This window comes from Vidua chalybeata, chromosome Z, assembly GCF_026979565.1.
Source record: "Vidua chalybeata isolate OUT-0048 chromosome Z, bVidCha1 merged haplotype, whole genome shotgun sequence".
NCBI classification, from domain to species: domain Eukaryota; kingdom Metazoa; phylum Chordata; class Aves; order Passeriformes; family Viduidae; genus Vidua; species Vidua chalybeata.
This window is the reverse complement of record NC_071570.1, coordinates 19,440,432-19,463,627: the sequence shown is the minus strand read 5'-3', so window position 1 is coordinate 19,463,627 and position 23,196 is coordinate 19,440,432. Positions and strand designations below refer to the sequence as shown.

The 23,196-nt window shown below is 37.7% G+C and overlaps 1 long non-coding RNA gene across 2 annotated transcripts; it reads right to left on the bottom strand.

Annotated features, from left to right (window-relative positions):
* Window positions 1-15,795: 15,795 nt before the first annotated feature.
* LOC128782204 (uncharacterized) lies at window positions 15,796-18,013 on the bottom strand. 2 transcript variants are annotated; one of them, XR_008428698.1, is made up of 3 exons: window positions 17,979-18,013; window positions 16,973-17,102; window positions 15,796-16,692 (listed from the first exon to the last, which is right to left on the bottom strand). It is a non-coding gene; the product is annotated as an uncharacterized LOC128782204 (long non-coding RNA). The 2 variants fall into 2 exon arrangements; XR_008428699.1 differs by lacking the exon at window positions 17,979-18,013 and adding an exon at window positions 17,626-17,700.
* Window positions 18,014-23,196: the final 5,183 nt, after the last annotated feature.

Below are 23,196 nucleotides of genomic sequence, written 5' to 3'. Positions count from 1 at the left end.
ATCAATCTCTGTTCTTTCTTTACATTTAAGCACACCACTGCATATGATATATAGCTCAAAGTAAAATGAACAGTAAAAAAGTTTGATCAATACCAGCTGCAAAGAGTTGGTTTTATGCCAACATTAGTAGGACATGCAGGAGCTGTGTTGGGATTTAGTGGCTCTGCAAAAATATCTGCATGCTGAAACATCAACTCTATGGAGTTATCTGTTTCTGCTGGGTGTTACCTGTCCGGAAACAAATGCTCACCACCCAGAAATGTACTTTACTTTGATACAAATCAGGAAGGAATGTTCTTTGGGAAGAAGGAAAGACGGAAATGATCTGGGAAACAATGACAAATGTTGAAATCAACCATCAAATCTACATACTTATAAATATACTCAGTGTGAGATCAGGAAACAGGAAATGTGCATAGTGTTTATTACCCACACACAGCAGTGAGACCAGCTGCCTACAAGTCCTGGAGAGGTCAGGATAATCCTGTAATTAACAATGCCCCTCAATAGGGAAAAAAAAAAAAAAACAACCTAATCATCTCATACTTGATGATGGATGTGTGGACGAAGAGGGCAGCAAAGACCATTTAAAGACCACCATTAGGAATTTCTCAGGAGCTGATTCCATGCCATGTTCACAATGCAGTTTTCCTGTGCACAAGCACATCCTCGAGCAGTCCAGATACCTTCTAGAGGTCCTGTGTCAGGACATCCTGTTTCTTAACAGCAGATATACAAGCTGTATTTCTCTTAGAAGCCAAGAGATGCCTATGTAGCAATGTAACACTAGATGTAATTCTACTAGTACCTGGTGCCAACAGAGATATTCCAGTATGTTAGAGATATACAATTATGATTAACTCTTTAAAATATTATTTTTATGCTACCATCCCTCACCATGAAAAGAAAAGGATTTCTGATATCTTAATAGACAAAAGGATGGAGATTGCAATAAGGGGAGATCACTTTTGTAGGGATGGCAAATAAAGAATTCCTCTCTGGAAGACACAAAATTGCAAAACCATTTCAATTTTTTTAAAGTGTGTAACGGATACTCTATTATTCCTCTATGCATTGCAGTTTTTAATATGTATACTTTCTTCAACTTTAAAATTCTATATAATGAGACAAACCTTTTTAGAGAACAGGATTAAATCTGCAGAGCCACTAGCAGGTTATATCCTTTACTCCTTCATTCACACAAACAGAAATGTTGCCAGTGAGCAACAGAACATCTTGGGGTTGATTAAGGACCATTTGGCTATGGACAAATTACTTTCATTGATTTTTGCTAGAAATGAGAGACAGAATGGTTTGATGCCAGGACTGCATAAGGGAAGGCATGGGTTCAATGATTCATGACAAATGAGCCTTACCTGCAGTATTTTAAAGTGAAAAAAATCAGTTCATGCAAAAACTCTCATACCTGTGCCTGTTTTTGTAAGGCTTTTTTTGAGTTAACCATCTCAAAACTCACATTCAGTAAAACATATAGTAGTAATTATAATTGATCTATTAGAGAGAGCACTACAAAACAGCCTCGCTGATTTGACTAAGCAAAGCAATGAAAATGAGAAGGAGGGATAACATTTCTGATTTTAGGCAAAGATAGCCTTAATTCTTTCTCTACTGGGTTTTCACTTAACCCCAGATGCTACCTTAGAAGAAGTGCAGCCCAGCTCCTCTGATGCTGAACAGTAGAGGAGCTAGTGTAAAGATATTACCTCCAAAAAAGTACGAATCCTACATTTTTTGGGGTAAGGCTGTCAAATATTAGTGCCTTTTCCAGATATATTCCATACTTACACTTAAAATCACTAAAAGATATTTCACTTTGCTCTGACTGATGGTGGAAAACATAGTGGGCAACTTAAGTCTTTTGGGGTTCCCCTCTACTTCCTACAGCCACAGAAGACATTAATTTTGCTGTTTATCCATCTGCCTTGATGCTGTATGTTTGTTCCAGACTTGTGTTCATTATATGAATATCAAAATCATATTATGATCAAAAGCAAATGAACAGCACAAATTCTCAGTGATGTTTCACTTATATACTGGAATGGAGACATGAATATTTAAAAATACTGTGCTGTACTCTGCTCCAAGTGCCTGCTAGTGTAGCAAGAGATGAAGGGTTAAAAATTTCTCCTTGTCCTTTCAAAAGTTCTGCTTTGTTTTTAAGCTTAAAATAGCCTCCAGTTCATCTATGTCTCTCAAAAGGGAGCTGTTTGCAAACAACTCTTTCATTTTATCCCTGCCTATAGCACTGCCTGCACAGACCAAAGCCCTCTTTCTCCCAGCCAAGGCAAATGGGTTGCAATTCCCCTTGGACTTCATCCACAAATCTCTTTAATTGGCAGGAGAGATTGCCATTGAGTGGTGTGAAGGACTCTTTCCTCCACAGGGGTTGATTGTGCTGCCTCCACAGGACTACCTGCACCTGCCAGCCGGCAGAGCAAGAAGCCAGCATTGGTCATCATCAGATATGAGCCTCCTGCCTAGTTAGAATACAATGCTTTAAAGAGCATGTAGAAGACTCCATGGAGTGCACTTGAATATAACATTATTTTTTTTGTGTCGAGCATTATTGCACTTGGCACTCAAAATGAGTCAACCGTTGCAATACAATGTCCTTGGATTGACTGTGTGGACTAAATAGTGAGTATTTAATACTAGTAGTGGTGTCATCAAGGGATTACACCCAGAGTAAAAGCACTTGAGTAAATGACAATGTATCAGAGGTCAGCACTTTGTCTTCCACCTGTCTCACCCATAAGAGCATCCTTTGCAGTCCTCCTAGCTCCAGAATGGTAACTGCAGGAGAAAAGGTTTGTCCATAGAGGTATATAACCATGGGGAAGCAAGCCAGAGAAAAATGCTCGGTAGCATCACTTTCTCAACTGGAGGGTACTTACCAGCAGTGAATGTGAAGAGCCATGTGGGTTGGCAGCAGTCAGTTCTTGCTTTCAGGACCATAATGTTAAATGCACAATAGTAAGTCATTTCAAGCTGGTGCAGCTGTTCAGCTCCATCAAGCACCTACTGAGATGAAGGGTAAGTGCTCTATTTGAACACTGAAGTCTCCATTTCGAAAAGCAAATGAATTTCCTGAAACCTGCAAAAGCCTTAGCAAGTCATGCAAATACCATACATGAGCTGGTCATGGTAATTTGCACACTTAATTTGGATACCTGTTTTCTCAATTAAAAAAAAAAAAAAAAGAACAAAAAAAATCCCTGTATTCCATCTGTCTCTAACTAGTTAGCCATTTTCAGTATGCTTGTAGATCCACAAAACAATGTGAGCTTGGAAGGCAAATGAACTAACCAGCTTTATAAGACTAAACAGAAACAAGCAAATACTTTGTAGAAAAAACATTCATTTGGCAAATTTCTTACTTTAGCCATTTATAAAAGGCCTGCAATCATATGCGTTCTGGGAAAGTTTTTCCCAAATTGCTCCTGTGTGTAATTCTTGCTTTGCACTTCACCTGACAGAAAGTAGCTGGACCTCTTTAACTTCAGTAATGTGAAATTCAAATTGTCCTGTTCAGGTTTTGTCAGATGTACAGGAATTGCACTGAAGAGTATTAGCTAGCTCAATTCATCTTCCAAATTCTCCATTTAAACATATTACTGGGTGGTGGAAGACTAGGGCTGGCCAGGTATCACAATCTTGAGTCTATGTGTCTGAATGGTTTGTAGCAAGACCACGGATCCTATTCACCATACACTGGTCATAGCCCACTTTCAGCTGCCTTGCAAGCCATGCTGTAATTGTGCTAAAGTCTAGCTCAGCTGTGGATGAATAATAGAAAGGAACATCTCACCTGGGAGTCAGTACCCCTGCCAGTGGCCAAAAAACAACACTGCCTTAGGTGAATCTCCTGTAGTAGTGGGGTTGAACTAGATGATCTCCAGAGGTCTCTTCCAACACTAACTATTCTATGATATTGTGATACTGCTCCAACCAATTCTTGCATTTTGATGAAGGAAGAGTTACATATTTTAAAAGTCATATCTACTGTTCATTCTTGTAGCTACAGCCTTCATGTTATGTCACATGATCACTGACAAATATGTTAAGTCCATCTCTGTTCAACCATCACAAAAAAGATTTCACATTTGCAAGTTCAGTCTTTTTGGTTACCTGGAGATACTCACTTAAAATGTGTAGCTTCCAGAAACATATCTGAGGTAAAAAATGAGCAAGAAGTGCAAACAGAAAGCAAGGTAAAGTTGAAAACAAGTTTATGTGTAATGCCCATGGATACTGGAGAGGAATGTTGGCCTTATCTCTCGTGACGGCACACCACTCATTCTTGAAACAGGAGTTAAAGCTCTCACTTCTCAAATGATGAATATTGAAGCTTCTTTTCCATGTATGACCAAGATCTCTTTAGGACAATTTGAAAATTAGCAGAATGCTGCTGAAGACTGTTGTGCTGTTTGACCACTCACCCCAGAAATATTACATGAAATGTAAGGTAATGTAAGGTCCCAAACAGGCTCACTGCACAAGAGAAAATGTTATCCAAAGACAACAGAAGCTATGAATGCTTCAAAAAAAGTGCTGCTGCATAGTTTGTTTTCTGGACTGAATGTTATTCTATAGAAATGTAGCAGTCTTGTCAAGAGAAAATTAAGGAAATCAGTTTTGGTGGGGTATTTGTTTTGTTTAGTTTTAAATCAGAGAACTGTTTACTATTCTGAACATTATGCCTTAGCAAATAAAGCATTCAGAAAAAAATTTCAAGTTGGCACAACAGGTAACTTGAAAGATGAGTGGTTCATAATTAAATAGGATGTTAGCTATTGAAGGAATTATTTTCTAAAACTGGTTTTCCCAATGAGATGTGATTTTGTTTTTCTTGTACCATGATACCTCTTAGGAAAAAAAGGTGGAAAGGAGGATGTGGTGACAAAATCTTTCCTTGAAAATTCTCAGTGATACCCAGTAATATAACTTACAGCTCCACTTCTGCAAAAACAGTCTCTCTCCATCTGCACAGTTTCAATGATGCCAGTCACAGCTTACACAATATATACTCGTATCCTCTGTATCTACATTATATATGTTCTCACTGAGAATTAGCTGTTAAGGAATTAAAAAGGAATGCAGAAACCTAGGTAGTAGAAAGGAAGGAACAGGTTTAGAAATGCAGTTCTATTACTGCAAAGGGAGGAAACTCCTTGTTAATTGACCAAGATCCTAACTAGGGATTTCAGTTGTGCTTAAAACTCAAAAGAAGTTCACCTTTTTATACCTAGGTAAGAAATTATGTAGTATGACAACACAATTGTGTTGAAAGTCATGGGTAATACAATAAAAATAACAATTGTAAAACTCTGCCAAACTTCTGTTTTAATCATCCCATTATCTCCATTTTGTACTAGTGTTGAGTTAGTGCTCGGCCTATACTTACACATCCATGCAGCCTCTGATGAGGTCTTAAATCACATTTCAGGAGGTCAACACCCTCATCAGTCCTTTCTTCTTAACCACCCAGATAAGATAAACAGTTCATTCACTAACACAGAGTAGTGCCACGGTTTCCTTACAGTTTGGGGGAAATAATATACTGCACTTGTCTCAAAGGTAAAATTCATCTTTATTAAAAACAGTTGGAATTTTATTGAATGTGAATCAAATATCACTTAAATAAAGCAGTTTGTCAGACCATTTCATAACATTTTCAGGCTATGTCAAAATATTTTGCAGCTACAGCACTACTGTAGATGCAAACTCTACCAAAGATATTTGTATATATGAGAAATTAACCTTTATAATCTCATTATTAATATTGTATGTGCGGATACCCATGTATGAAGACTGATTAACCTGGCTACATTCCTTCTGAAGCTTAATAATAACAGTAATTTAATGTAGTTGTATTTAATGTTGTAGTTGTGTTTAATGTTCAATGAAATGTGCAAGTTTCAGCCATACATTGACACATTAACATCTGAAACTTTGGCTAGACTAAAACCCACTATTCAGTCCATTAAATTCTGTGTTTGATAATTCAGACTTTAATATTTTCTTTATTCCTTTGCTACAACCATTCAAAATACCATTCAAAAAAAAAAAAAAAAAAAAAAAAAAAGAAGGAAAAGGTCCTCTTAAATGTGAAGACAAACCCTATAAATGTCTGTGAATATTTGTTGCATTTGTTCAACTTTAACAGTTTTGACTGAATGATTAAAGGTGAAAGATTGATAGATGAGAAATTGCTTCTTTTTCTCTCCTAGTACTAGACTCCAGTTCAGCAAATCAAACTAATCTATTTGTCCTGCTGTGTCACTTCTCCATTTGTTCATCAGTATGTCTGTTACTCACTTTTTAAAATATTATTGACTAAAGATTACCCTGGGCCACAGCAGTGTGTAAAAACTTCAGTCATTGAAAAGAAAGTGAAAAAAGGCAGGTAGACTAGAATTAAAAATCATATTTTTGTAACCTAGGTAAACCTCTTTAACCTAAATTCTGTCTGCTAATAACATGTAGGAAAAACGTTAGTGACTACTTCTATTGTTATGCCAGACTCAATGGGTGGTTAATCCTAATTTGAATTTTAATTCAGTTTTAAGTAAGTGTAAGGAGTGTGAAATATTGGACTAGAACAATTTATAGTGAAATAGAAACTCTGGGGCAGCCTTCATCTACACATGCTTTTATCTGGATGCAAAAAGAACATTTACTCTTTATAGAACTTCATTTTTCTTCAAAATATGCAGTGATTATTCTAGAATGTCACAGAAGCCTTAATACTCTACTTCTTAAAAGAAACATGCCTGTGTCAGAAGCAGTTAAACACAAAAGTGTTTGGAGTTATTAAGCACATTTTTTACTTCTTACTTTCCTGTACTTTGTGTGTGTGATTTAAAAGACAGGCACTTTGTCAGAATTGCAATTTCATGTTTTTTAAAAAAGGGAAAATAAAAGAAAATAAATGGCTTTGAGTACCATGCCTTAGTATTTTAACTGTGTGAAGGAACAGCATTCATCGGTGTGGTATCTCAATTTTACCTGCTGAGTTTTGAAGCATATAAAGTCATATCCCACTCTCCAAGACACAGAAGGCATTAACAGTACAGTTTACAAGCTGCTTGAGAATTAAGTACTGTTTCCTAGACAGTGTCCAAAGACAGCAAACAACTATGCTCATAGTCAACGTACTTTAACTTGGTTAAGCAATCTAAAGACATAAAGGACCATCTTATTCTTATCTTCAAGTAATGTGGTTGTAACACAGTAAAAAAGAATAAAGATAAAAAATTAATACGAAGATAAAGAATTATTTTAAATTTTGCAGGGCTCTTCTAAAGGTGAAGGTTTGGAATAGTAGTCTCATCTATTTTTTTTTTTTTTTGTGCTATGGTCAATCAGACTGTAAAAGTAAATCAACCAACCAACCAATAAATATAATCTACACATTGTATGTCTGCTACATAGATAAAACCTTCCTGTCTGATGCTGTGAGAGAAGACAATATATACTTGTGCACTCAGCCTAGTCTTGAGAGCTAGTGAACATCCCATTGAAACCTGTTGCAATCCACATGAAGGAAAATTACAGGTGTCCACCCCCAACAGTCATCTGTGCCTGTAGCATGCTTCTGTTGTATGAGAGTTACTGGAAAGCATCATCAAGGTAGACCAGACTGCTCATTAGGATTATGAGGTAGCTCAGCTTTACAGTGAAGATGTCATTTCCCTGGGAGGATTCTATACCAGCAGCCCATTGCATTGCATATGCACTCATTAGGCTAAATTTGTATGGTAGACAGCACAAAACAAAAGCTGAATCTCAAAAAGATCAAGAGATCCTTCGTAAAGGGCATGGTGTTGGGGAGCCCATGGCCTGAAAGGAAATGAAGTTGCTACTTCTTTTTTTTTTTTTTTTTCCATTTCTTCACTTTAAAAACAAATACAAAAAAACCCAAAACCTCCCAAACAAACAAAAAATAACCAACCCCCCCTTCCCCCCACCAAAAGGCCTTATTTCACCAGGACAAAAATATGTAAGTTTGTTTATTATCCAGCTCCTGGCACAATGTGGCCCTGGGGAGCAGGACACAGCTGTGCTGCACAAGACCCTGAATGCAAGCACGGCCCACCAAGTGTTCTTACTTTCCAGGAGCTCTGGCAGCACAGCCATTTATAAATCTACCCCACAGCAACAGTTGTGTGTAAGGCAGGAGCATCCTGTCAGGGGCATATGGGCCTCTGCAGGCTGGTGATGAAGCCTGGGGTACAAGGACATGGTCCCATACACAAACCGTCAAAGGGATCTGCAGGGAAACTCACCTGCACCCTGGCTTGAGTAGGATCCCATGCGTACCCCACTTTTGACCTGTCTGTCTGGTCCCAGCGTTTGTGCATAGGGGTCTTTCTTCCCATAATTGACTACACTGACCTCTGCTCTTCCTTGAAGCCTGAGGACTGCCTTTGTCTCAGCTCTTATCTTGGCAGTCCCTTGTCCTCACCCTGTCCACACCGACTGGAGTTTCCTGTTTCCTACCCCTGCACACAGCAATCTCTGCCTTATCTCCCTGCTGGTTTCATTCTCAGCTCCATCTGTTCATTTGACATTTATGAACCTCATCAAGCTTTTGTTTTCAGACCCATCCAAATTTAAATACCTTCCATTGTATTTGTGCTTGCTCGGTTCTCACATTTGTCACTAGGATGGTAACTGTGCTGAATACCCTAATTTGGTTCTAAATTTGGTTCTGACTTCAGCTTCTATCCTTTTCAAAAAGCCTGCTGTGCTGTCAAAGACTCACAATGAGCTCCCCATGCCTAAAACAGTCCTTATTTTGCTCAGTGCCTGTCAGGCATTCTCCAGATGCATGAAACTTCTCTTATAAGCATAGCTCCTCATCCTATCCCTGTCTTCTCCCAGACATAAAATGTATTTATTTGTCTTCAAACATCTTCTGATTTTGTCAGACTCTCTCTTAGTTTCATGCATTTAGTGATTTACACTCCTGTGAGAAGCATTTTTTATTGTTTCAGGATGATTCTGCCATCTCTAAATTCAACAGGAAACCTTTTCTTCACCTGGCTTTCCTTCTCAGCAGAGGACAGGTTTGAAAAGGGAATACATTTTTTAAAAGTATATGTTTGAAAACATATATTGCCTTCTCACTTATGGTTATATCTCTTGGATGCTTTACTCTTATCTGAAAATGTCTCATTCCTCCATAATTTTTTTATATAGTGAAGTGTTACATAGATAAAGGCAGGAAGGAAATATACCTAACTTAATTTATCCTTATTTTTATCTCTAAATCTGATTTTAATCCCTCAGTTATTAAATCGGCTCAATTCCAAGTATGCCACCTGCACAGGATACTATGAGAAATATGTTGCAATCAGAAGGCCAGTTCAGGAGTTGAAACTTAAAGAAAAAATATCCTACAATTCCCCTACTGCTGACAAACAGAACCTTAAATGCAAAAAAAAAAAAAAACCAACAAAACATTTCAAACATGCAAAGTGTAGCCTAACATTGATATCCTAACTTTCTAGATAATTTAAAACTCCACACTCTCTAGTCACCTAACTGAAGCATCCACAGAAAAACCATACCTCACTCTTGTGGTTTTTTTTTTTGATCCATAAACTAGTTGAGTTTTTTAAACATAGGTTCTTAGGTTAGAGGTTATAATATAGGTTTAACAGGTTCTTAGGTTAGAGTCTTTGGCAGTATGCAAGTATCCTTCTGACTAAAACAGCTATCAACTTTTCCTTTTATTTCCAGCCTTCAATTTTTTGGGTTCCTGTGTTCCCTACAAATACCTGCTTTGTTCTTGTCAAAATGATTCTTTAGACAGATACTTTTCCTTCCCAAGTACCTAGTAATGTTTCAAATAGATTTAGTGAATATTTTTATCTTAATCCAACGAATTTTAGTTCCATTATCAGCTTCACTGCTCATCACTGAATTTAATTTAATGTATCTATCTTTCATTATTTTTAGGACTGTTTAATAATCTTCATCAAATAAATCATGACTCTTTACTTCTCCGATTTCCCAACATGCTGTCAAAAATTTTTGCATTTAAAGATGTTTTTCTCCTTCTCTCATATTTTCCAGCTTAGTCCAGAAAGTGATCCAAACTAGCCAAAGAATTTTCACAAGCTCTCTAAAAATCAATTACACTCATTTTGTCAAGCCATAGAAGGAAATTATGCTCACAGCAGATACTGCCACACTATAAAGTCAAAGGAACTCAAAACAGTAGAAAATTAATTAACAAGAGTATCATTCTGGAATGAAATATGACAACGAACCACAAGAGTAAACAGAGGCAATGGCATAGTTCTGAACTTGTTATTTCATGATGAACACGTGATCAACTAGCAACATCTGTATTAATAGCACAGCTATCTCAGAGTTGACTTCTGACTTTTCCAGGGTATAACATGGGGCAGCAGGATAGATTTGTGTAATTAAAATGCAAACACCTGGACTGACTTTTAAAGACCGGATGTACTTCAATTAAACCAGCCCTGAGGTTTGCTTAAAACTAGCACATGCTTCCTGGTTACATGCAGTCACCTGGGTTTCTGTGTAAATTTTAAATTTTGAATGTCTCTGGCTCTTTTTGAATGGGAAACGCCTCTATTTAGGTCTTTCTTTGCAAGCAAGTCAAATTACCTTTTCTGCAAGGTATGTTCCAAATTTAATTCTCACCCTTCAGCTTCCTGCAGAGGTTTGCTCCTAGATGTTGTAAAATAGCCAAGAGCTAAAAGTTGCCCACTGTGCTGTCCCTCAGTACTTAGTTTTTGATACTTTTAGCTGCAGTGAACAATGGCAGAATTGAAAGCAAACCTCTAATGACTCAGCACAGCTGGTTAAACTACAGCATCCCTTAGGCCACAGGAAAAAAGGCCAAGTTAGTCAGTAGCTGTAATCTAATTTCTCTTGGCACCTTGTGAACATGTTCATAGGCTCTGCCTGGCAACTCCCTGGTTTATAACAACACAGATTTGACTTTGGGGATGAGCACATATGCACCCTCTGACTAGGGACTCCCTCTTGCCATCTGTTATGTGTCAGCTGTACTGAACCAGCATGCATCATAAAATTCACACATTTTGAGACTTGCAGGTAAGACAAAGCCAACAACTGCCTCCTGGTGAGCAGATTCATAATTAGAGAAATAGGGCTTTCAATAGATCCACAAAGTGAGCTCAGTTGTTCAACTTAATAAAGCTCAGGTTCCGCATCCATGCTGCACTTAAAAATATATTACTATATTATATTTGGCAGGTAAGAAATCAGCCAGATGATATCTCAGTCAGTATCTCTTTCAGATACCAGAAGAAATTATGATTTCTGTGTAAATCACTCTCTACCTACTTTCCTCTCAGCCTTATTCAATGGTAGCTGATATAGACAAGAGTTTTAAAAACATTTATTTTTAAACAAATTAGTACTCAAGGGCCTCAGCTAGATTGGTAGCTGGTTGATTTTAGGGTGTTTTTAATGCCTGATGGGATCTATGACAAAGGGATAGGGCAAGAAAGCAGGTCTCAACTTTTTTTCTGATAGTCTTTTCACTTGTTAGTGGAAAACTTTGCAATTGGCAAGCATCATAAGCCAACTGGCCTAATAAGTGATCTAATACAACAGAGCAGAAATATCTCAGTGAATGAGCAGCCAGCACTTTACAGGGCCTGTCCAGTGGCAGAGGAAAAACTGATAAACTGCAAAATAAAGCTGCAGCTGTATTCAGCCTGGTGAGGCAGGCTGAAATTTTACATGGAAGAAACTTGCTAGGAACTTCCAAGGTAATGCAAAAAGCAAAAGTGTTCTTGATATAAAGCCAAGTAAGCAACTGGTTTCTCAAGGTGCTTGTCTCAATTCCCATTGTGTCACTATATAGGTTGACATAATGGTTTTCAAACTATCTTAATTTTTATTCTATCGCCTCTTTCAATTATTCTGCTCAAACAGAACAAAACAAAACAAAAACAAACAAAAACCAAACCAAACCAAACCAAACAACAACAACAAGAACAAAACCCAAAAAAACCTCTTATGTTTAAACACAGCTTAGAACAAAATCACTTCTGAACCTGCAAAAACTGTTTTATCTCCAAGGCAGCCAAACAGCAGAATCAACAAAGCAATCCATGACTATTTTTGTCTAGGTGCCTGTGGGCAGAACAGATATTTGATGATTTGCTTGGAGCATTGGAAGGCTTAGCATTGGCTTTCAAAGTGTAAGATACACAAGAGGACCATGAAATATTCAGAATACATTAGACTGCTCTTCTGCAGTGTCTGTTGGAACTATGGGCAAATGGATCATTCAGTTTACCCAAAGGTGTTCAGCTTGCAGAAGCCAGAGGGAGCTATCATCTCTTGATGTAAAGACTGATCACAAGCATGAAGATGTTATGGTTCTCCATCTACAGCATTTTCAGAAGGCCTGACTTCATAGCTAGTAAGTCTTGACAGGTTTTTACCCAGCTGGTCATTTCTAGAGGGCAAATAACTTACACACCTCAGTAGCACTTAGTGAATTACAGTTTTTTTCTGCTAGTAGGTAAAAGACATACACATGGTATAAGCATGCAATTTTATATGCCTAAACACACAGACAAACATCTATGAGAAAAAATGTGGAGCTAATAATGAGTTTAATTTGTCTGTCTTTTTCTTATTTTTAATGAGCATGGTAAACCTCAGAAACACAGTATCAGAAACATCAAAGGAGCAAGAGAAAGGATTTTATTGGAATTTTGATAGTGTAAATCACAGAAATATGACTGAAAGGATCCTTTATTCTATTAACATAATAACTCCTATCTGAAGTTGTAACTGTTGAGACTGTGCTATTCATTTGGATTAAGTGCCCCACATTGCTTTGTCTTGTTTGATGATCTCTAGCTCACAATTTTAGGGAGAAGGTGCTCAGGTATTTAATGCTAGGATGCAGGTCCTCCTTTACCAAGGAAGCACCTGAAGAAGTGGACAGAAACTCACCTCTTCTGTCTCCCTCTAGCACAAAGTTTCTGGTGACGAGCCCAGGCAACAGGCAGACTCTGCCAAGCACCGTGCCTCCCAGTTCTCCCAAGATATTTTTCTTCAGCTGCACCCTGCTGATCCTGAGAGCATGGTGCAGCTTGGGATATAGGAACAGGCTGTGTCCTCTCTTGTGGGCAAGGCACTGCCAGCTACCAGCACTGTACTCTGCTCCTCTCACATCCCCATGGACTGTACCGAAGTGTACAGAAAGAAGAGGGAAAGCAGATAGAGAAATAATCCAGAGAGGGAAATAAGCTCCAGTACTATGCAAATGGAGAAAAAAAAAATGATGTGAGTTCTTTGCTCCCAGAAAGCAAATTCCAGAGATGTGAGCAAGAACTGAGTCTGCTAATTGGCATGTGCAAACAGAAATTGTGGAGGCCAGGTTTTGCAAGATGCTTAGGTGGCCACAGATGCTGATAGATGTTTAGCACCAGATAACTGAAAACATTTAGTACTTACCTGTCTCTAGTAAAATTAAAAAATCTTAATTGAGTGTCAACATCTAATTAATTTCTGTGGGTTTGGTCCTTGTGTGTTTTCAGAGACGAGGCCCTTATCAGTTCCTCAGGTACCTACATACCTCTACAAATCTGTCCTCACATGTCTAAGTAAAGATGTGAAACACAATCAACACTCATTTCATTTCCTCTAACTTGTATCAACAAGTCTTTTTTTGACAGTTAAAGCCCAGAAATTGCATAACTGTAACTTAAATCCTGACTGAATCGCTAATAGGCTGCTCCTTTTTAACCTCCAGATCTTAAATTGGTTCTTCTATGAGAGTTACTGGCACTGGTCCATAGTTTTTCCTTCTGAATCTCATTCCCCCCAGTAATAATCCTTCCTCTCTTATTTTTTGCCTGCAATCAGGACTGGATAATCTTGCTTTATTTTTTGAAATTAACCAATAGTGACATTTTTTAAAAAGGGAGCAAATATACCTAAAACACTCAGACATCTGGATCTGACAGTCAAGAAGTCAGTGTTGCCTTATGGTGACATGTAATTGTCACAGATCCATCTTACAGAACATAGTTTCACATTCTGCATGTTCTCTAGCAGGTATGAGCAGTCCAGTGCCTTTTTTTCCCTTGCTGTAGAGCAACACACAGGTGATTACCTAGTTTGGTCTTGCTCATTTCATTTCCAATGTAATTTCATCTCACAATTCATCTGTTATTATATTCAGTGTTTCACTTTGATTTGTCTTTTCTTAACCACTGCAGAAGCTGGCATTTTGACAGCCTTGAAAATCATCTGTTCAGCGAGTAACAAGTGCAGGCAGCACTGCAAATTTTCCCAATCCCATTCAAATAGAATATCCCAAGTCCACAAGAGAAACCACTCTCAGCTCTAAAAGCTTTTTCTTTGCTCAAATCATTCAGGTCTTGCATTCCTTTGTAAGGCAGCGTGCAAGCATGGATTGGTTAATGGTGGCTGCAGCAGTACCTCTCTAACAGCATCTTGACATGGGCCAAATTCCTGATTTGTAGAAGCCAGCATATATATGATGGCAATATATTTTTTTTGTCGCAACTGCCTTAGTTTGGTTTTGAACCAAAGACCTGGAGATGAAAGGCAATATTTTAGCCTCTTGAGACATTTAGTACACCTTATCATCTCTCCTTCTCACTACATATTTTATTAAATATTTAGGTATTTTTCTTTTTTCTTCCAAACTTTTATTCATCCTCCTTGAACCAGAATTAGGCCCCTCAATAGAGTATGATATTACAGAATATCTACTGCACCTTTTGAGCCCATATCTTCTTGGTATCAATATGCTTTCCATGGACCAGAAGAGTTCCATATCTCTTCTGTTCTTTGTCTGCCTTCTCTTAGTATAAAACATCCCATAATACTAGTGGGTTTGGTGTTAATGGGTACAGTTTGATTCTGACTTTGACAGTGCTAATAAACTTCCTGGCCATGGGGAAGGTCAGACTGTATTTCTTCTTGTCCTGCTTGAAATATGTGCCATAATATTAAATTAAATAAATATTGCCTCTGTCAGTAATGCATGATTTTAATGGCAGACAGCTATACTGGAGTATGATTTAACAGCAATGAAGGCACTTACAGCATCTAACCTTATGAAATAAATTAGTACCCATCATAATGGTGTGACATTGACTCCTTTAGACAGGGTCCTCCCCATTGTGTCTTTCTATAAACTTCAGAAATAATAAGAAGCAGCTTCTACAATTTGCTAGCTTCCTTTTTTTTCCTAAATGCACTATGAACATTAGCAGACAAGATTATTTTGACCATTCTTTGTCAACAACATCATTCCAAATTAAGTGAACCATAGATATTTTTTCTACATTTTTCTCTACTAGTTGCAACTTGAAAAAAATAAAGTCAACAACATATTTTACTGTACCACCCTATTAGAATTCCCCCAGTTACCCAGCTATAGCTTGGCATTTTAAGTACATGTGAGTCCTGAATTCTCCTGATCACAGTGACCTATTACATATGGTTAAAACCAAGCAACATGATAGCGTGTTGGAGAGCAGTGAGCAATTGAAAGACAAAGCCTGTGACATCTGGCTGAACACGCTGTCCTTCTGGTGGGGATAATTCATGGCTTGTTTTCATTTTTTCACTGAATTGCCATGGTGTAACCTTTCTGACCTCACATTTATGGGATTTGTGGTAGTTCAAATCATCATCAGGCCATCATAAATGTTCTCACAAGTAACAACACAAAACAATTTAACAGGAATTTATTGAGGAATTTTGATTAAGTCCTGAAAATGGGAATGGACTGACCTTTGCAAAATTTTAGCTGAGAAGGAAAATTTCTTGAATCCTAAGGCTTCTGATATTTTCCAAGAAATGTGACCGCATAAAAAATTCAGTTATTCCCTAAAGCTTAAGAATCATTCACTTACAAACATTATATTATTTTTATGCATGATGCCAGGCTAATATAAAGTACTTGTGCAGTTATTTTCCTTTATAGTTTTCTTCTTCCCTTCTTTGAGGTTTTCCTTTGAGGTTTATATAGAATGAGTGTGGGTAATGCAACTGCAACTGTTATATCAATCATATTTAGTAATTTCTTTTTACAGTGTTATACACAAGCTGCAAACAAAAGAGTCATTGATACTAAAAAAAAACCCAATTATTGTCTGCAAACTCTGAGCATTATTATTTTACCTGTAGAATACAATTAATTTATTCATGTATTCATGTTACAGGCAATAAGGATGCTTTCTAAGGAGATAAACTGTTTAATATCAAAGTTAGATGATATTATGGAAGAGTGCAGAGCAGTTTTTCAATATTATCTCTTTAAAGAGATCAAAATCCTATACAGAAAATATGTCTTAAAATATGGTGGTTTTTTTTTTCTTAGGTGCAGCAGTGTGTTAGAGTGTTGTCCTTGTCTTGCTTGCTTTCCTCCCATCAAATATCTGAGACTTAATGTTTTTATCATCTTAAATCATTTCCAATATATTTATATACTGCATTGATCTACCATTCATCTGATTGTTGAGAGGAGGACATTAATGGTTTCCATTAGTCCATTTTCTAATTTCCATGTGTTCTGATGATAATAAATCTTTGCCTCTTCCGTTTGCAAGGAGTAGCTGGTTCCAGCAGAATGGACTGCATTGCAGATAATGGAGGTTTCTAGAAGGAGAAAAAAAGCACAGCACAATGATTACCTCTTCAGCAGGAAGAACGGCAGGTTCTTTTGCAGAATACGCTCACAAGAAAGGGGAGGATATGAAGACAGGTCACAAGGCTCAAGCTGTACTATGTGAAATCTGGGGACCAGCATCAGCCTTGTAAAATCAGAGAGGAGGGGTGAGGGATGAGGCTCAGTGTCAGGGTTCAGCAATGTGTCTCCCAGATGGGAGGCAGCTTGAGCATACGCCACACAAACTGGGCAGAGTGACCACATACCTACCTGAAAACTACACCATGGAACGTAGTTGCAATTCCTTGTGTGTTTGTCATCCTCATGTTGTTGGCTTTGAACTGTCTTATTTTCTGATTAGCAGTGAGTTTTAACATTTTGTGCAGTTCCTATATGTTATCTGAAATAGGATGGGCATGAAGTTGAGTTGAACTAAATAAATAAGGATGGTGTTGATTTGATAGACCAAAATAATAAACTCTGCATGTATCCACAGGCTTGCACAACACCAATACTATAGCAGAATTTCTGAGAGAGAGAGGACACGATTTATATTTAGAGTGAAGGTTGAGCTACCCCAGCCTAGGCCTCAGATACGGGCCTCGGTGAGGCCTTGAAGCCTATGACACAGTCAGAAATTAGTCTGTGGCGCAGTTAGAAATTATGTTAAGGTGTAAGCACAGTTTTCTGGGTGTGAATTAGTATAGGTCTGCAGTGTGAAACTTTAACCACCTTAAGACAAAGACAAACAATGTTTGCTTGCCAACGAGAGTGTGCTCAAAATTGTAAACTATACTGAAGTGTATATAAACTGCCATCTTATAAACAATAAAGGGAGAATGTATCATTAACCACATTGGTTTGGATCTGCGTTTGTCCTGTCCAGCTTTCCCAATTTTATGAAGTCCCTTGTTTCACAATACCATTAATTTCTTATCTTCCTTGCTTTTTCTTTGCCCCTCAGACTTGATCTAGGTATCTTCACTCCCTGGATTTCCTGCCAAAACCATTACAATGGCAACAGTTAATGCATCATGATTACAAAATCTTATTTTCCATTCTAAAACTTCAACACCCTGGAAGAGCACTATGCTTTGGAACACAGAGCAGAAAATTTTAAATGTTTTGTGAAGGGAAACATCTACGCAGAAGAGTAATTTTGAAAAAAATGAAAGTTTTGTTCTGGAAGGAAACAGTCATGTCAGACTGAGCTACAAAGTCCTTGGTTCAGCCACTGCATCCTCTACTCTTTCACCCTAAGAGAGGAACTACATACCCAGGACCCCTCAAAGGCACCAAGGAGGCTTCACAACTGGGAGGCCCTACAGGAGTCCCAGTGTCCAGGCCTCTGCCTTGCAACAAGACTGCCACAGGACTAAGTACCCAGACTCTTCACTTCATTGCCTTTTCTTAGAGGCTCCTTACATTTCAGATATTTTGACAGATGATCATTTTCACTAAAAAACACATGTATTATGTTGAGATCTGTTTAGATAATGGTGGGAAGAGGGTGTATAAATTTGTGTCTTCTCTTGTGATCAGATTTTGTTTATTTTCATGTAACCACCACATGTTTAAATTGAAGTCTATAGAGTTTTGTGAATTTTGAAATAATGTAATGTAGGCAGGGTGGGAATGAGGGTCATACATAATGCAGAATTCTGTTGCTATCCAGAAGTGGGAAGGAATATGCCTGTTTTCTACATGCTGTTCAAAAAAAATATTGCATATTGTAGTATAGTGTAAAAAAATTTAATGAATCACCAGAGCTGTTCCATCTACCAGACTTCTGCATTATAGAGAGAATCCTTCTTTGAAAGAGAATGGATTAGTCTGATCTGCTCTATATCTGAAAAGCAGATGCCACCTCTGCTTTGTTTTCATAGTGAAGGTCTGTGGCAGCAATGAGTAAAGATGATTAGAAGGGCTTAGAGGTAAGATACATGAAATCATCATTCCTCCTTTAGGAGCAGATAGTAACAAAAGCTCATGAAGTTGTTTTCCTTGGCAGAATTTTAATGTTAAGTCTCTAAAACATAATGATGGTCACGACTTGGCAAATCATTCTTAAAAGTATTTCATGGTCACACATATTGCTCAGCTTGAATTTGGACTGACATCATCAGTTTCAAAGTTGGACATAATATTCAGGATTTCAGAGTTTATTGATAAAAAGAGGAAAAGAAAAAGAGATCTTTAAAGAAGATGTTCACATACATCACAGAGAGAACATGCAGACATACAAACCTGTAAGACAGAAGGTAAGGGTACTATGAGGCAGGAATTCTAATGCAAAAGGAACTGTGTTAAACAAAGCATCTGTTGAACATGGGGTGTATATTTTGCCAAGATATTTATTGGAGGAATTATTTTAGCCATAGTCTTGTACACAGTATTTTAGCTAACAAGTTTTAAAATTGATTTGAAGTGTATGGGAAGAGCCCAGACAATCAATGCCAAGAAAAAATAGTCATGAACAAGTTTTCTACCCCCACCCTCACCATAAATACTTCAGGAAGTTCTCGACATATTGTCAGACTCTGAGGACTGTGAAGAAGCGGGGAAAGAAAAAGTAATGAAAAGAAAAAAACAACAGCAAAAGGAAAAAGATAAAAGCAAACAATAAATGTTTAGCAGCTCACTACCTCCAGGGCAGTTGACAACCTATGTGTTGCACCTAATACTATTTAACCAGAGCTATTCCTGAGTTCAGCTGCTGAAATAAATCACAAGTGCAACCAACAGAGTTGCCATGGCATGAGAAATAAATGCTATATTTTATGAATTTTACACTTATTTAAAAAGCTTTCTTCAATCTATTTTAGCTTGAAGTATGAATGCCTAGACTGAACAAGCACTGTGAGCACTGGAGCACCCTGCAAGCATATAGAATCTTCTTGGGAAAAAGTCCTGTCAAATTAATGTGTGAGCTTTGGGTGGGTGCTTCTAAATCAATCTTTTCAATCTGATGGATAATTATGGCCTTTCCTAAATAATTCTGTGCGGTAGTAACAGAATGATTTCAGAAATGGTTTCTCCTGAATGCTGTAGTTAATATGCGTTTAAGCAGAAAGAGGAGAATTGTAATTGCAGGCTAAAGGAATAGAGTAGTGAGAGACACAACCTGGAAGTGACCTCTTTCCTGTTGCTGGGGGACAAAAAGGAATTTGCACTTTTTTCCTGATGTAAAAATCTTCAGCTTGAAGAATGAAATGTAAAAAAAAAAAAAAAAAAAAAGAGATCTTAATAGTTCACATTTAGTATAAATTACAAAATTACAAAATTCTACTGGATCATTTTAAGCAAGGTATGTGTATGTGTAGTATTTGGAGTATGTGAGAGGAATTAGTTTTCATATTAAAGGTACTCTGTACTTGTTCTTATGAACTGCTCATAGATCTTCAGAAAAGACATACATCTGAAAAGAATCTAGAAAAAGGAGAGCCGTGAGGAATTAGTTAGAGATTTTGTAGCAGCAAACTTAAGGAAAGAACTTGTAGAAATATGGCAAAATTTCAGCTTTATGAAAAGCAGCAGTAATGTAGGTCAATACAAAGGAGCAATTAAAATTCACTTGATGTAGATAGGTGAGGAACAGGAGCTGTTAGGCAGTTTATTCCTCAATAATGGTAACTGACAATGGTAAAAATTGTCAGTTAATGGTGCTAAAGGAAAAAAGGAAATCAAGAGTATATGCCATGAAAGGATACTTTACACTAAACAAGAAAAATATCTAGCAGTCATAAGAGTGTGCCCTCTTTTAATTCACAAATAACAACAGAAGACATATCCAAAAATGAAATTGTGGCAATTGTACAAACTGCAGGCCTGGAACAAAACAAATCAAATCATACCTGTTATTTGCAATTTTTAGTTTAAATTGAAGTAAAATAAAAGTCCTAAAGAATGAAACCTAATATTGCAAAAAGTAGCTTATGAGTACAAATTCCTTGAAACACATCTATGAATATACACACACACGAAAAATCATCCTTCACTGAGTATATCAACTCAATTTTCAAACTGTGTGGATGTCACTTGGGGTATTCCAGTACAGATTGCTGTTCAAGTGTGATAGCTGGTGTGTTGGCTATTCTTCACATGGAGATTGGCTTAGAATTAGATTAACAATTAATTTAATTCAATTTTCTCTGAAGCTTGAGGCTGTGTTTTAGTATTTTCCAAAGACTTAAAGTTACAACACTTTGTAAATTATTCACATGGGGCTGTATTACCTCCTCTCCTCCTATCTTTACCTTTACTCACAAAAGTGTGCTCTGACGGGCTTGGAGCTAGTTTGCAAGATGTTTTATTCTCCCTTCAGTGTTTATGATTATCACACAGGGGAAAGTCCTCCTCCTCTTATCCATTGCAAGTGTGACAAGTCAACAAGTTCCCATTTGTGAGAGAGTCTTCAAGAGTTCCTTTCAGATAAGTCTTGCATGTTAACAGTTATTCCCATATGTAACAGATTGAAGACATTTAGGTATGTTTTATGTCTACTAGAAATATACCATTACCGAGGGAGACATACCATTGCTCAGGTATCTCCCTTGAGGAGCACAGCTTTAAAACTGGAACATAGCCCAGACCCCCAGAGCAATGTCAGAGCAACTCCCAGCCAAATCTTGAAGGACATGCAAAGAAAGATAAGCAACTCAAGGGCTAGTCACATGGAAATGAAAGTCTAATATATTTTAATATTGCAAGTATTATGCATTTGTTGTGCAGCAATAAATAACATAGCAGTATATGAAGAACAAGTCAAATGCCAGATGACTGTGACAACTGCTGTTGATTCAAGGCAAAACTGTCTGAATGGTGAAACCATTGGGGAACTACTGCAATTGAAATAAAGAAAATTGGAAAGTCTATAGAGGCAATCTTCTCTAAACTCTGAGTCATCCAGATTTTCAGGAAGATAATCAACTTATCACAAGACCACCTTGAAAAAATGCGAACACGTGGCTGAGCCCCAGTGCAAATGGTCTTTGCCCACAGTAGGTGGAAACAAAGACAAGCAGTAAGGGAGGACCATGGAAATATTTTCTAGACATGCAGAATATTGTAGGAAAAGCTAAGTTCAGCTAAGACTGAAATTGCCAAAGGACACCAAAGGCAAGAAGATAAACCTCTATCCACACAAGTGAATATAAAGAATAAAAAACAATCATGAAGCATATAATGAAGCAAAATGAAGTGCTGGAATCAATGACAGTAGACATGTCAAATATTCTGTTTTCATTTCCTTGGCCTTCATGGAAACAACATCCCATGTCTACCCTGACAGAGCCCCCAGGAAGACATCTGCTACCTGCAGTGGATGAACATCAACTCTGAACTTACTTTGGCTGTTGTGGTAAAAGACAATAAAAAATGTTTCTTTACATAAATTCACAGTAGAAGGAAAGTCAAGGAGAGTCTCCATCCCTTCTTTGGTGGTGTTGAGAAAGAGTGACGAGGGATTAGGAAAAGGCTGAGGTACTGAACGCCTTCTTTTCCTCAGTTTTTTAGGGTAAGAGCAACTGTTCTCTCCAGTTCACAGAGCTGGAAGACAGAGATGGGGAGCAGAATGAAACCCCATAACCCCAGGAGAAATGATCAGAAATGACCTGCTACACACACAAGTCTATGGAGCTGGATGTATACACTCAAGGGTACTGAGATTGCTGACAGAAATGCTTACTGAGCCACTTGCAGTCATTTCTCTGGGAAGGCCCCAGTTTACTGGAGACTAGCCAATGTGATGTCCATCTATGAGAAATGCCACAAAGAGGATCCAGGGAGCTGCAGGCCTGTCCTCGGTGTTGCAGAAGGTCATGGAACTGATGATCTGGAGTGTCATCAAGTGGTAGATGTAGAACAAGCAGGCAATCAGGTCCAGCCACTATGACTTTGTGAAAAGCAGGTCCTGCTTGACCAAGCCGATCTCCTTCTATGACAGAGTAATTCACTTGTTAGATGAGACAAGTGCTATAGATGTCGTCTACCTGGACTTCATTAAAAAGTTTGACATAGTGTTGCACTATCTGGTGGATGGGCCTGTGTCCAGTAGTCTCACAATTCTTGTCTTTGACTCCTTTGCTTTGTCTGTCATCACTTTGTAGGGCTTTCATCCATCTTCTCCTTATGTTTTGTCGGTCTAAAAAGAGATACGAGATATTACATGTCAGTTATGTTTCATATATATGAAGTAGCAAGTACATGATGTTGAGCAATTCAGTATTCACAGTGTAATGACCTGCATGATTTTTGACACTGAAAGACTTTGAGTGGCTTTAAATGAGCATGAGTTTAATGTTCTTGATGCACAAGTAGTTCAGCAATAAGACAAGCACTTCAATTCTAGTACTGAGAAGAATACTAGAGTACTTCCTTTTGAGAGCAGGAAGTAACAGTTGCTTTAGAGGGAGCTCACAAAAGTGTAACCAAGGAGAGATTTTTTTTCCATCTACTGTATGTGGAGCTCCCACTAAAGTCAACAGAATGTGTAC